Here is a 16,716-nt window from a genome sequence, read left to right on the forward strand (position 1 = left end):
CGAGGTTGTTGAACTTCTTGCGACATTGTGTCGTAGGTCTGGCCACTGTGTTTCTGGCGGAGACGAGCTGCGCCACCTCCCTCCATAGACTCCTGAAGATTCTACATAAGAACAGAAGAAATAGGAACAGGATTAGTCCATTTGGCCCCTCGAGCCTGCTCCCCCATTCAATAAAATCATGGCTGATCTGATCGTGGGCTCAGCTCCACTTACCTGCCTGCTCCCCATAACCTTTCACTCCCCTTTCGCTCAAAAATCTGTTTATCTCCACCTTAAATATATTCAATGACCCAGCCTCCACAGCTCTCTGGGTCAGAGAATTCCACAGATTTACAACCCTCTGAGAGAAGAAATTCCTTCTCATCTCAGTTTTAAATGGGCGACCTCTTATTCTGAAACTATGCCCCCTAGTTCTAGATTTCCCCATGAGGAGAAACATCCTCTCTGCATTTACATTGTCGAGCCCCCTCATTATCTTATGTCTCAATAAGATCACCTCTCATTCTTCTGAGCTCCAATGAGTACAGGCCCAATCTGCTCAACCTTTTTTCATAAGTCAACCCCTTCATCTCAGGAATCAATTGCGTGAAACTTCTCTGAACTGCCTCCAGTGCAAGTATATACCTCCTTAAATACGGAGACCAAAACTGTTATGTATGTGAACCTCATCTGTGTGTAAGACTTGCCACTAGAGAGCACTCCTGTGGGAGACCTATGGGTCACTTGAGTACCCTGGTGCAAGCAGGTATAAAAGGAAGACACCATGTTGCTGCCTCATTTTGGAGATATATTAAAGAGACCAAGGTCACAATGGTTTGAGTTTACAACACAGTCTCGTAGAGTTATTCCGAACATAACAAAAACTGTATGCAGTACTCTAGCTGTTGCCTCACCAATAGCCTGTACAGTTGTAGCAGGATTCTCTGCTTTTATACTCCTTCCACTTTGTAATAAAGGCCAACATTCCATTTGACTTAATGATTACTTGCTGTACCTGCATACTAACTTCTTGTGTTTCACACACAAGGATCCCCAGGTCCCTTGGTACTGCAGCATTTTGTAATTTCTCTCCATTTAAATAATACTTAGCTTTTTTATATTTCCTGCCAAAGTGGATAACCTCACACTTTCCCACATTATATTCCATCTGCCATGTTTTTGCCCGTTCACTTAGTCTGTCTATATCCCTTTTGCGAGCAGCGACCATGGGCAGCGTGGAAGCCCCGACCTGCGAGGGAACATCAGCGGCAGGTCGAGGCCATAAAAGGAGCGGCGAGCGGCGGCCATGGGCAGCGTGGAGACATACCACTACAAGGTACAGTGCGAGCTGGTGCAGGAGGGCAACGGCTGTGAAGAGTGATGTCATCAAGATCCAGGTCGGTGATTGGAGCGTGGGCAGATACCCATCAGGAGCAGTGTGGTCGGGGCGAAGGAGCTGCGAGAGACTGTGGAGGGACGTGATCAGGGCCCAGGGGAGGCACGTGTTCGGGGCCAGAGGCCCAGGGGCAACACTGACCAGCCCACACTGCGATATGTGTGCGCACTAGGTCCGTACAGAAGAGCTGGTCTCCAGTTGTCTTGGGTAATCCTTGCCACCGGACCAAGACCTAGCTCTGTCAAGCCCATGTGGTGGCTGGTTTGCAACGGCCACCCCACGTTTCAAAAATGCATGCACAGGCATCTTCCACCCTTCAGGATGTAGTTTGGGTCCTTCATTGAAACACCTGTGAACTCATCCTTTTTTTGGCGTGGAAGCAAGTCATCCTCGTTTCGAGGGACTGCCGATGATGATGATGGTTTTTATGTCCTCATCACAACTTGCTTTCCCACCCATCTTTGTATCATTCAGCAAACTTGGCTACATTACACTTGGTCCCTTCATCCAACGGATTAATATAAATTTTAATAGTTAAGGCCCCAGTAGTTACCGTTTGCCAAGCAGAAAATGACCTGTTTATCCCGTCTCTCTGTTTTCTGTTAGTTAGCCAATCCTCTATCCATGCTAACTTATTACCCCGACCCTGTGAGCTTTTAGCTTGTGCAGTCACCTTTAATGTGGCACCTTATCGAATGCCTTCTAGAAATCCAAATACACCACCATCCACTGGTTCCCTCTTATCCACCCTGCTCGTTACATCCTCAAAGAACTCCAGCAAATTTATCAAACATGATTTCCCTTTCATAAAATATGCTAATTCTGCTTGACTTTATTATGCTTTTCCAAATGTCCTGCTATTGCTTACTTAATAATGTACTCCAGCAGATGTTAGGCTAACTGTTAGGCTATAGTTTACTGCTTTCTGTCTGCCTCCTTTTTTTAAATAGCAATGTTACATTTGTGGTTTTCCAATCTACTGGGAGCTCTCCACAATCCTGGAAATTTTAGTAGATTACAACTAATGCATCCACCATCTCTGCAACCATTTCTTTTAAGACCCTAGGATGCAGGCCGTCAAATCCAGGGGACTTGTCCACCGTTCGTCCCATTATTTTACCGAGTACTTTTCCTTTCGTGATAGTAATTGTTTTAAGTTCCTCCTTTCCTATAGCCCCTTGATTATCCATTGATGGGATGTTTTTAGTGTCTTCTACCATGAAGACCGATGCAAAATATTTGTTCAAAATCTCTGCCATTTCCCTGTTCATTTTTATTTCCCCACTCTCATCGTCTAAGGGACCAACATTTACTTTAGCTACTCTCTTCCTTTTTATATACCTGTAGAAGCTCTTACTATCTGTTTTTATATTTTTTTGCTAGTTTACTCTCATAATCTATCTTCCCTCTCTTTATTATTTTTCTAGTCATCCTTTGTTAGTTGTTGAAAGTTTCCAAATCCTCTGGCCTGCCACTAATCTTAACCACTTTGTATGCCATTGTTTTCAATTTGCTACCATCCTTTACTTCCTTAGTTAGCCACAGATGCTTCTCCCTTCTCTTAAAGCCTTGCTTTCTCACTGGAATATATTTTTGTTGAGAGTTATGAAATATCTCCTTCAATGTTTCCCACTGTTTATCAACCATCTTACACTTTAATCTGTTTTCCCAGTCCACTTTAGCCAACTCTGCCTTGATAGCTTTGTAATCTCCTTTATTTAAGCTCAGGACACTGATTTGAGATCCAACTTTCTCACCCTCCAACTGAATTTGATATTCAACCATGTTATGCTCACTCTTTCCTAGCGGATCCTTTACTAGTAGTTAATTTACTAATCCTGTCTCATTACATAGTACTAGAACTATGATAGTCTGCTCCCTGGTTGGTTCCACAACATACTGTTCAAGGAAACCATCCTGGATACGGGACCAACAGTGTATGTCCTTAACCATGAGATTTAAGGATAAAGATAGAAACAGAGGAACAATGTAGAAGAAAATAGGGTGATTGAGAGTCAAATTAGGTGCAGAAAAGAAGTAAAGAAAGGGAAGATTGGATTAAGAGAGAGAGAGCAAAATGAGGCAGAAAGGAAAATTAAGAAATTGTAAATTTGAAGTTTTAAAAATCTCTAAGAACAATTTACGACCTACTGGATTGAGGCTCCACAGCTTGAACTGTTTCCTTTCTGGGCCAGAGAGGTTAAGTGACATAGCATGAACATAAATCTCATCATTAAAAGCAATTATATGCTGTTAAGTACCAGTTCTAACTTTCTGCGCTGAGTTTAATTCCTATTTATTGCATAAATGCAGCAATTCTGTTGACACTCATGGGGAGATTGAGGGCCAGCTCCCATTTTTGTGAGACTAATGGCGGAGCGGCACAAATTGTCCAGCAATTTATGGCAAGTTGCACTCATGGCGTATCCCTTCCTCACCACAAATTGCTGGACAATGAAGTGTGAAAGGCCAGAAGAGTATGGACTTTCGCCTTGGAGGGAGTTCAGCCTTGAGGTGCCATTGGACAGGTATTATTTTTCCTCTAAAATTACTGCTAGTGTGACGTGAGTAAGAGGAATTTGATTTTTCCTGGAGTTTGGTGCTAGAGGGAGTTCCAACTCATACTGTATAATTTTTTTTTTAAGCTAGTGATGGATTATTTTAACCTTACCCGCCTGAGGGAAAACCCATAGGAAAAGATAGGATTGGCTTTCTACCTTGGACACCCTAGAGCCATCTTGTAGTCCTGTGTGTTTCTGATATCGGACACATCTTCACCCTCTTAAAGCAGACTCTTCACCCTCTTGAAGCAACACTTCCACAACTAACCCTTTATACTGTATTTTGCTTAATGGGGGTTCTGCTGGAAATCTTGCACCATGGGCACCCATCTTCCCTCACAGCAATGACAAACACAATGCAACCCTAAAACCCCATTACTTTAACACTCTCATTCCTTCACTTCCCTTACTCCACGTTTTCTATGCCATTTGGTAAACACTCCTCAACTGCCAGCATTAACCTAATTTTCTTTATTTTCTTACAGGACAGTGATCCCAACATTGCACTTTGTTGCTGATGAGGTTATAATCATATGCTGATGTCTTCACTGATGTGATGATGATTGGTACACTCCTGTATTGTCATCTAATGGGTTGAGTAATGGTTTGAGGTAATGTCCCTTTATGTCCTTTTAGGTGGGGGTGGTATTAGAACGAGGTATGTTTTTGTAGTATATTCTCTATGACATCACAAAGACACAGGACTACAAGATTTCTCCATTCCTTTTGTATTATGTACAGCAATGGCTGCATTACCACAGTAGTCCACTAGATGGAGCAGTGGTCCACCAAATGGAGCAGTAGTCCACTAGATGGAGGTATATGTTACAATACTCCCTCCTTAATGAAGAAATAATTATAACAAACAATCATCATACATAACTTGCATGGTTATACATAACAAAAGATATGGACTTATTTTGCCATGTTTACAAATCAAACTTAATCACTGGTTTTCTGTTTCGAAAAGGATAACTTCGCTCTCAAACAGAACTCTCCAAACATGGCGTCGAACTTAGACCATTCTAGGCTGATCCTGAGGAATGTTTTCCTCCAAGGGATGCCCTTGATTACATTTGAACTCTCTACATCTTCAGACTGTTTGTCTGCCTGACTCAGATTCAGACTTAAATTCTGACTTTCTCTTGGATTTGTTTCTAGTACATCTGATGTAGAATTTGCTATTGGTACTCTACTTATAACAAAACTATCTGACGAGTCAGAAATAATCGAATCATTCCAACTTTCAACTCCTTCCACATCTTTAGGTAAAATATAATCAATGTTAACAAATATAACCTGTCCATGATCAAACAGCTTGGCCAAATATGTGGGAAGACCACAAATCTTCATCACTCTTCCTGGTAACCACTTTAAACATTTATGGTGATGGTACTTCACTCTCACCTTCTGATTTAATTTCACACTTCTCTCTCTTATTCTATCTCTATCATGATTCTCTTTCTGTCTTCATTGTTTCTCTTCTACTGACTGTGCCAAGTTTGGGTTTAACAACGAGAACCTGGTTTGTGCCTGTTGTTTGAAAACCAACACTGCTGGTGTTCTATCAGTAGTTGTATGAGGAGTATTATAATAAGTAATTAGAAAATGGGCCAATTTGTGATCCAAAAACAACTGTTGTTTATTTGGATTGGATCCGAAATTTGATGAGGGCACATTTTACAATTTGTACTGTGCCATTTGAAGCAGGGTGGTATGGTGGAACCTTGGTTTCACACTATTTTTGCTCGTGAACTATGCAAATTCTTCTGAACAAAATTGTGGTACATTATCAAACACAATTTCTTCAGGGAGGCCATATGAAGAAAATAATCTTCGCAAGTTGTCGATTGTTTTACTTGTTATTTTCCACATCGGAAACATCTCTATCCACTTTGAATGGCTATTAATCACAATGCACAATTGCTGTCCTTCTAGCTCAGCAAAATCGATATATAACCTTTGCCAAACCATGGCTGTAATGGTACTGATGGTGATTTCTTGCTTACCGATTGACATGTTGTACAATGATTAACAATGTACTCGATAACTTTATCTAGACCTGGCCACCATAAGTAACTGCGTGCAAAACTCTTGGTCAAGTACAATCCCAGGTGCTGCTCATGAAGATCTCTGAATAATTTAGACCTAAAGTTATTTGAGATAACCACTCTTGCACCCCACATGATACAATCTTTATCCACTGATAATTCATTCCTATGAACGAAGTATGGATGAATATCTTTCTCTGATACGTGGTTTGGCCAGTCATTTGCTATGTAATCATACACCATTGACATAACTGGGTCGCAGTTGGTTGCTCGACCAATCTCGTCAGCTATGACTGGCAGTTCATCAATGCATGAAAAATAGAACACCCATCCCCATCGGGTGTAACTTGTGATGGGGATGGCAACCTAGACATAGCATCAGCATTGCAGTGATCAGTTGATTGTCTGTACTCAATGTCATGCTTGTATGATGACAAAATCAAAGCACAGCTCTACATTCAGGTTGCAGCTGAGGTTGGAACTGGGGACTTTGGATGGAGGATTACTGTCAGGGGCTTATAGAAACATAGAAACATATAAATTTACAGCACAGAAGAAGGCCATTTCGGCCCACCGTGTCTGCGCCGGCCAACAAAGAGCTGCACAGCCCTTCGTCAGCAGCCCTAAAGGTTACATACAAACCCATGAACAATGATGGAAAGACAAAGAGCACCCAGCCCAACCATTCCATCCCACACCACTGCAACACCCCTTATACTAAAAACATCTACACTCCACCCCAACCGGAGCCATGTGATCTCCTGGGAGAGGCAAAAATCAGATAAAAACCCAGGCCAATTTAGGGAGAAAAAATCTGGGAATATTCCTCTCTGACCCATCCAAGCGATCGAAACTAGTCCAGGAGATCACCCTGGCCGTATTCTATTCCCTGCAGTACTTACCATTATATCTGCGCCGACCAACAAAAGGTCATCTATTCTAATCCCAATTACCAGCTCTAGATCCATAACCCTGCAGGTTACTGCACTTTAAGTGCCCATCCAACCATCTCTTAAAAGCGGTGAGGGTTTCTGCATCCACCACTCTTCCAGGCAGCGAGTTCCAGATCCCAACATTCTGCGTAAAGAAGCCCCCCCTCAAATCCCCTCTTAACTTTCCACCAACCACCTTAAAACTATGCCCCCTCGTAATAGTCCCCTCCACCAATGGAAATAGATCCTTACTATCCACTATGTCCAGGCCTCTCAATATTTTGTACACCTCGATGAGGTCTCCTCTCAACCTCCTCTGTTCCAATGAGAACAAACCCAGCCTATCCAATCTGTCCTCATAACTAAGATTCTCCATTCCGGGCAGCATCCTAGTAAATCTCCGTAACAATGGTCCGTAACATACAAGTATTTGTGGAACTTCTTGACCCCAAAAATTAATGCCAAAGCTTCCCTTTCGATCTGTACATAATTACGCTCACTGGCACTGAGAATGCATGAAGCAAAAGCAATTGGTCTCTCCTCCCCACTTCGTAGTACATGAGAAATCAGTGCCCCAACTCCATATGGAGAGGCGTCACATGCTAGCTTTATTCACTGGCGTTTAGAAGGATGAGAGGGGTTCTCATAGAAACATATAAGATTCTGATGAGACTGGACAGGTTAGATGCGGGAAGAATGTTCTCGATGTTGGGGAAGTCCAGAACTAGGGGACGTAGTCTTAGGATAAGGGGTAGGCCATTTAGGACTGAGATGAGGAGAAACTTCTTCACTCAGAGAGTTGTTGACCTGTGGAATTCCCTGCTGCAGAGAGTTGTTGATGCCAGTTCATTGGATATATTCAAGAGGGAGTTAGATATGGCCCTTACGGTTAAGGGGATCAAGGGGTATGGAGAGAAAGCAGGAAAGGGGTACTGAAGGAATGATCAGCCATGATCTTATTGAATGGTGGTGCAGGCTCGAAGGGATGAATGGCCTACTCCTGCATCTATTTTCTATTTTCTATTTTCTATCCCAAAGCGCTTTACAGCCAATTAATTAGTATATTTTTTCAGTGTAATCACTGTTGTAATGTAGGAAACATGGGCCGAAATTTTCCCTACCTGGGAGAGTCCAGTGCTGATGTCGCCACGGCAGAACGCAAGCCTGTTGCTGGTTCTATCCTGCTCCACAAAATGACTTTACTTCAATAGGGACTATTAAGCCTGCTGTGTGAGTTACCCGGCCCAATTAAATGGTGCGGGTCTGGGGAGGTCATCGATGACACATTTTCAGCCACGATATTTAAAGGAGTCATGTCCACATTGCATTTGAAGGTTCATCCAGGAGTGTGCAGCCAGTGCTACCCAGACCAGCAAAGGTGATTGCACAGAGACAGAAGACCGCACCAAGGTTCTCCGATTAATCCCTCCATATGCCATCCATATGAGAAACATGCTGTTCGGGAACTATGTCTGTCAACCTGAGGTGGTAATTCAGTAGCCATTGCTCCAGCTGATTAGTTGACAGCATCAAATGTAGTATAAAAGCTCCCGCCTCGCAGCTGGGCACTTTCCTCAGGAAGAAACTATTTCTCACTGCATTTCCAGCACAGATTCTGTAGGCTGCAAGTGTTTCCAGCAAAGTCTCCATCCAGTGTTACCTCATTGGAAGAACTGCTCTCACCTTTGACAGATTGCTTCTATCATCTCTACTTCACCTGTCATTTATTCCAACAGCCTGGATGCCATTTATTCTGTCCCACCTTGGTCCTCAGAATCTGACCACCACGAGCCCCAACACCAATAGCATCAGACACATCAGCTGCACCAACAAGAACACCACCAACCACAACATCACTAAACTTCTCCACAATCACCTGATGCTGCACAGGATAGAGAGCATCAGCACCCGAGCACATTGCCTCCCAGGAGGCCAGGGATTGCCTCATCATGGCCAGATTTACTTCACTTGATGCTGTACACCCATATGGCTACCATATGATGCGCCAGGTTGGTAACACCCCACAGCAACACCATAAAGCATTCCTGCAATGACCAAGCGATTCCTTTCACATTCACGACTATTGCTGGAGGTACCGATAAGTCTCACCCTTCACTACAACTAACTAAGCCACTTACAAAGGTGCACACAAATCTGTCAAGTGTTGAAATTTAGGCTTTTTATTTTTGACACCATGTTACCGGAAACTTTACATAAACATTGGATAAAGCACCCGAGTGGCTACCCTTGTGCCTTGCTGACCGACACGCCCGAGCGAAAGGTACATGGGGGTGGAATGATGGCGGGTTCCTGACTCGCTCCAAGAAATGTCCACTTTCACACCTGACCCGTCTCCGATCATGCCCGCGCGGACCCTGGAAAATTCTGGCCATGGCAGCTAATTTCTACACAATTCCTACAAACAGTAATGTTATAATGACCAGATAATCTGTTTCAGTGTTGTTGGTTGAGGGATAAATATCGGTCAGGACACCGGGGAAAACTCACCTGCTCTTTGTCAAAATAGTGCCATGGGGTCTTTTATGTCCACCAGAGTGGGCAGGTAGGGCATTGGTTTAATGTCTCAGATGAACGACGGCACCTCCGACAGTGCAGCACTCCCTCAGCACAGCACTGAAGTGTCAACTCTGTGCTCAAATCTCTGCTGTGGCACTTGAACTCACAGGCTTCTGACTCAGAGGTGTCAGTGCTATTACTGAACCACAGCTAGGTAAATCAATAAATAAACCAGATCTGAGCCAGCAAAATCCTGATGTTTCCTCCCACTCAACTAATAGGAGAGATTTTTAAAAATCTATTCTTTAAGTAAATGTCAGCCACCTACCTGACAGCAAGCAATCATATTAGAAAAGTAAAAAAACAATTGTCAGTCTACATAGCCATTTTTTTTAAAAAGATAAACGTATCTGAATTGAAATCGCCCAGATTATTAGGATATCCACACTTGCACAGTTCAATTTTCTCAGAAACTGTAAAGTATATGGGTATATGTTTATTCTAGGGAATGGAAAGGGAGAAGAAAGCATAAATGAGGAAGGAGGAAGAATGAAAAAGAAAAGAATACAAAGGAAAGTGGAAAAATGGCCCAGAAATTGACCTTTGTTTGTTGAAGGGTGACATAGTTTCCTCCCTGCCATCTTCTCCTTTCTCATAGTCACTCATACATTATAGATTTAGTTATATTTCTGCTGAGAGCTGCATAGAAATCACATTCAGCCCGGATCAGGAAGAGCTAAGTTGAAGGAGACCTCCTACGTTTACTTTAAACCACTGTCTTGATTTAATGAATGCCCTAGCCACTGGGCAGTAAAACATTAACATTTGGCACATGCACTGTGTATTTTTGTACATGTAGGAAACAGCAGACAGTTTACATGTCAGTTATATTAGCGCAGTGTGACTATCCTGCTTTTTAACCCAAGCCAATTTTGCGCTCAAGTAGTAGAAGTATCTTTTCTAAATTATAATGGAACTAAATAAGGATCAGGCCTTTCGGCACTTAAATATTTTCTTTCAATCAGCTACAAATTCACAGCAATTTGAATGTGCAGCTGCCGCATGAACAAAGTATCAGATTTTCAGTTTTTCTACTCAGAAATGTGATATCCAGATGTCAGCTATGGAAACAACACAATATTTAAAATGCAGAAATGGCCAAAAACAGTCAAGCTGATATTTGTTCCTTAGACAACCGCACAAAGCTATTTTATGTGTTATGCCCTTAGACACAAGAAAGCACTTTGTTTGGAGCCAGGGCAGTGAATGCATTTGATTTTTTATTAATCTCTTGACTGTAATTTACTGTAATTCCACAATATGAATGATTTTTAAGAAACACCTACCATGCCTGGCTCCTTTGCCTGTGGCAGTGTTGCATGCATTCCTGTGTGAAGACCACTTCAACCTGGATAAAATTTCATATCTTTATAAGATCTGGCTTGAAATTCCCCTGAGTGCTATTAACCTCTATAGTAATTTGCAGTTTCACAGCTTTCTGACTTCTGCTATAATCAGAACCATTTCCTTGTAAGATTCGGTGAAATCCGATACTTTTAATCGCTGCCTTTTTTCCACCATTGAAGCACAGATCAGATTTTGCTGTTAACAAATTCTGTTCAGGATTCAAAATGTTAATGCTCTTTCTCTTAAAATGCTGAAAATGGCAATAACATGATTCCCCAGAGACAATGGAAACTGCCAATCGTCACATCCATTTCTGTTATACCCAGTAACAAAGCAGTGTCAGTTTACATTGTTGGAAAGTGCAATTTTGTTATTGGCTATTCAAAATCAAGGTTTGTAGAAATTTTATTTACTTGAAATTAATAGTGGTGTGGGACAGAACTGAGCTGACTAATGCATTCTGGAAAAGGGAGACCATATTGGAAAACCACAAGAAGTAAATGTTTAATATAAGCCAAAGAAGTATATAGCTATATATCTTCCACTGTCCATTTCCATGACATTGTATAATTTCTTCATTACTCTAGCATCCAAGGATATAAATATTTTTACATATATACACACCATAAGAATACCTTTAGCAGAAACATAATGATCATTCAGCTTCATACCCTGTTAATTGTGACTTTCTTTAATCAATAAATGATTTTCAGCTGAACTATTGTGCATTCATCACAATGTATGTCAAATAACACTGAACAGTGTTGTTCATGCTTGTGTAAGGTCCGCGAGGATGTTTGGCTCGAGGCACAGGAGGATGCCAGGGTCTGGAGACTGAAACTTGAAGCACAGGAAAAGGCGACAGCCAACTACGGTTTTGAATCGATGAAGGACATTGGAATGTTTTAAAGCTTTTCTGATTGACTATGAAAAGGAGCATTCATGGAAATACGTCGCCTGGAATCTTCAGCAAGCCTCGATTGATTTCGATGGGAGAAATTAGCATCTGGACAATGCTCTAGATTTCACTCAAACAATGGGGTCAGATTAACTTCATGGCCTGAATCAGAAAAACATTTATTTGCGAGCCGACGACCAGACACACCCATCAACAGAAAAAGGAAACCACATTAAATGTGTATTTCAGGGAGCGGGCATCAAAGATGAGGAGTCATCTTCAATCTCGCAAACTCTGCATATCTCTGGTGGTTGAATTACCAGTTGATGCCCCCAAAAGTTCATCACAATCCTCCGCCTGCTCCACGATGACATGCAGGCCGTGATCCTTACCAACGGATCCATTACAGACCCAATCCACGTCCAGACCGGGGTCAAACAGAGCTGCGTCATCGCCCCAACCCTCTTCTCAATCTTCCTCGCCGCCATGCTCCACCTCACAGTCAACAAGCTCCCCGCTGGAATGGAACTAAACTACTGAACCAGTGTGAACCTGTACAACCTTCGCCATCTCCAGGCCAGGTCCAAGACTACCCCAATCTCTGTCATCGAGCTACAGTAGACAGACGACGTCTGCGTCTGTGCATATACAGAGGCTGACCTCCAGGACATAGTCGATGTATTTACTGAGGCGTACGAAAGCATGGGCTTTACGCTAAAAATCCGTAAGACAAAGGTCCTCCACCAGCCTGTCCTCGCCGCAAAGCACTGCCCCCAGTCATCAAGATCTGCAGCATGACCCTGGACAATGTGGACCATTTCCCATACCTCGGGAGCTTCTTATCAATAAGAGCAGACATTGACGACGAGATTCAACACCGCTTCCAGTGCACCAGTACAGCCTTTGGCCGCCTGAGGAAAAGAGTGTTTGAAGACCAGGCCCTCAAAACTGCCTCCAAACTCATGGTCTACAGGGCTGCAGTAATACCCGCCCTCCTGTATGGCTCAGAGACATCGACCATGTACAGTAGACACCTCGTCACTGGAGAAATATCACCAACAATGTCACCGTAAGATCCGACAAATCCCCTGGGAGGGCAGACGCACCAACATTAGTGTCCTTGACCAGGCCAACATCCCCAGCATTGAAGCACTGACCACACTTGATCAGCTCCACTGGGCAGGCCACATTGTCCACATGCCAGACACGAGACTCCCAAAGGAAACGCTCTATTCGGAACTCCTTCGTGGCAAACGAGCCAAAGGTGGACAGAGGAAACATTACAAGGACACCTTCAAAGCATCCCTGATAAAGTGCATCATCCCACTGACACCTGGGAGTCGCTGGCCAAAGACCGCCCTAAGTGGAGGAAGTGCATCCGGGAGGACGCTAAGCACCTTGAGTCTCATCACCGAGAGCATGCAGAAATCAAGCGCAGGTAGTGGAAAGAGCGTGCGGCAAACCTGTCCCACCCACCCTTTCCCTCAACGACTATCTGTCCCACTTGTGACAGGGACTGTGGTTCTCTATTTGGACTGTTCAGCCACCTAAAGACTCATTTTAAGAGTGGAAGCAAGTCTTCCTCCATTCCGAGGGACTGCCTATGATGATGATGATGATGTGTGAATGTCGGCCATTCAGAAGCCCAGCAACTGAAACTACAGTTGGGGGAGGGCTTTGTGACAAACAGACTTTAAGATGGAAGGGCAAGGAATCACACAGGAAGACACTCTCTCACTCTCGAGGACTGCAGCAGTCAGGTGAAGACAGACGGGGACCAGTCATTCCCAGCTCCAGGGCCTACAATCGACATATGTGATGACCAGCCGGATTGGGGGAGTTTATGTTTCAACCAAATCTGCCTGGGTTTTGTCCGTGTTTTGTTGGTTTTAATAAACTAATAGTTTTGGGTTGAGCTTAAACCTTTGTGTTGTGTATATTTTGTTCCTGTAAATCCCAGAGTCAAAGAACTGTAGTAAGGACAAGGAAAGCAAAAACCTTGCACTTGAAAGCAGCAAAAGAATTTCACTCGTTCATTAAGCTTGTTGACATAATTGACACAGCCATGTGAAATGATGTCATGTACATCAGCACAAGTGAGAAATAAATGCAGGAAATGTCAACAAAGGTGTCAGGAAAGTGTGACAATTCTAACAGAGTAATAGCTAACATGGACTGATTTTCAAAAGAAGCTGAGGGGTTCAGATAACATATCCCTCAATGGCACAGCTCAAGTGATTGTGTTCCAGGAGCTTACATATTATTAGTGGGGAATCCAGAAAATATGTTTTGAATGTATGTCCTCCAAATGCAGGAACAATGAGATTATCATTTGAACATCTGTCCTGAATAAAACATGCTTACCACTTTTCAGTAAATATATAGTAAAATTATTAAATTATAATATAGAAAAAAAGAGCTGTTACTGATTAATACGTTGTGTGAAGATCACTGTACCGCAGATAGCTGAACTCCATGGCAGCCTGTATTGTGAAGCAGAGGTGGTAAACACATTTCCTCTGGTGTGTGCAGGTACACATCCTGGGGTTGACAGGTAGTCCAATGGTCATTGCCTCTGCATTTGTTGACCTCCTTAATCATTTTCAATTATGCAGCACATTTGGAACCCCCGAATAAATACGCATCCTTTATAGGGTGCTGCAACCAAAATAAATATTGGCACAGCAAAAATCCCAGGCGCCTACTCAGGAACCAGGGCCTAGAAATTGGATCATGTAGAGCTGGTTTTCAGATAAAAAGGAGCACTGACAGATCCAATACAGCATGCACACACTTATTCCATGTTGGGTATACACCACACAACATATTGGTTAGGGCACACAGTAGTCGCCCAGGGTGTCTTCCTGAAACTGGTGTTAGGCCCATTGTAAATCAGGAGTCTAATCCCTATTTCAGACATTGTATTCAACCAGAAGGTGATGACCTTTCCTGCAGTACCATTCCATAGGTACCCTCAGTCAGCACATGCCTGGTCCAAGTGACTATTCATTATCTGTAAGCCTGGACATTTGTTGGGGACATCACTGAAGAGTTCAATCCTGTTCTCACTTTACATCCACATCCACATATATTATTGTAGGGGGAAAAGGGGGATTGGGGGGGGGGGGGAGGGAGTGGGGGTGAAGAGGGGGAGAAGGGGTGGGGGGGAAGTGGGGGATGGGGGGGAAGAGGGGGTTGGGGGGAGGGGGAGAAGGGGTGGGGGGAAGAGGGGGATGGGGTGGGGGGAGGAGTGGGGGGAGGGGAGGTGGGAGGAGGAGAGGAGAGGAGGGGCGAGGAGAAGGGGGTTGGTGTGAGAGGAGGTGGGAGGAGAGGAGGGGTGAGGAGAAGGGGGGTGGGGGGAGGAGGAGAGGAGGGATGAGGAGAAGGGGGGAGGGAGGAGGGGGGAGGAGAAAGAGAGGAGGGGAGGGGGAGAGAGGAGGGAGGGAGGGAGGGGGGGGCTGAGAGGAGGGAGGGGAAGGGGGGTTGAGAGGAGGGACGGGAGGGGGGGAGAGAGGAGGGAGGGGAAGGGGGGGGAGGGAGAGAAGGAGGCTGAACGGCCGGGCCCAAGACTTCGGGCTGGATTTACAAGTAGGCGGCGTCGGGTCTCGGGGGGGGTCGCGGGGTGGGGTCGCGGAGGTCGGGGGGAGGGGGTAGAGTCCCGGAGGTCCGGAGGGGGAGGCGGGGAGAGAGTAGCGGAGGTCTGGGAGGGGGGGGAGAGTCGCGGAGGTCCGGAAGGGGGGGGAGAGTCGTGGAGGTCCAAGGGGAGGAGAGAGAGTCGCGGAGGTCGGGGGGGGGGAGAGAGAGTCGTGGAGGTCGAGGGCAGGGGGGAGAGAGTCCCGGAGGTCCGGGGGGGCGGGGAGAGAGTAGCGGAGGTCCGTGAGGGGGGGGGAGAGTAGAAGAGGTCCGGGAGGCGGGGAGAGTTGCGGAGGTCCCGGGGGAGGAGAGAGAGTCGCGGAGGTCAGGGGGGGGGCGGGGAGAGTCGCGGAGGTCGGGGGGAGAGTCGCGGAGGTCGGGGGGGGGGAGAGTCGCGGAGGTCGGGGGGGGGAGAGTCGCGGAGGTCGGGGGGGGGAGAGTCGCGGAGGTCGGGGGGGGGACAGTCGCGGAGGTCGGGGGGGGAGAGTCGCAGAGGTCGGGGGGGGAGAGTCGCAGAGGTCGGGGGGGGAGTCGCGGAGGTCGGCGGGGGAGAGAGTCGCGGATGTCGGTGGGGGGGAGGGAGAGTCGTGTAGCTCGGGGGGGGGGGAGAGAGAGTCGCGGAGGTCGGGGGGAGGTTCGGGAGAGTCGCGGAGGTCGGGGGGGGGAGTCGCGGAGGTCGGGGGGGTGAGCGAGAGTCGCGGAGGTCTGGGGGGGGCACGGAGGTCGGGTCGGGGAGGGGAACGGAGGTCGGGTCGCCGGGGGGTGGGGAAGCAGAGGTCGGGTTGCTGGGGCGGGGGGTGGGGGGGCGGAGAGCAGGGGTTGGGCCGGGTCCGGTCGGGTGGGAGGTGAACCTTATCCACGCAGCCCCAGTGAGTCCATTCGGCCAGGGCTAGGGGCTGCGTGCTTCGGGCCCCTCCCACAGTTTTGGGCGCCTGGAGCTACTGCACATGCACGCCCACTGTAGCGCGCATGTGCAGAGGTCCCGGCACTGTTTTCAGCGCAGGGACCTGGCTCCACCCCCTACAGCTCGTGCTGCGCCACGCCCAGCTCCAGAGGGCCTGCAGGAAGCCGGAGAATAGGTGAGTTTTTTTCAGGCGCACTTTGTGGCACGAGAAATGGGCGTCCAGGTCCGGGCTGCGTCGTTTTAGGCGCGGCCCGAAACTTGGGCCCATAGTTATAGTTTTTGCCAGGTCAATGTAACAGCACACCCAAGTGGTTGACTTCCGTCACTCTTATCCCTATTGAGATTGTAATCACACATTGGCAGCTTTTACCCAAATGAAAGGATATTCACTTTGCTTCCTCGCCCTCCCTCTGCTGAGCGAAAAAGATAATTCGCCAC

The sequence above is a fragment of the Pristiophorus japonicus genome, chromosome 2 (genome assembly GCF_044704955.1).
Source record: "Pristiophorus japonicus isolate sPriJap1 chromosome 2, sPriJap1.hap1, whole genome shotgun sequence".
Taxonomy (NCBI): domain Eukaryota; kingdom Metazoa; phylum Chordata; class Chondrichthyes; family Pristiophoridae; genus Pristiophorus; species Pristiophorus japonicus.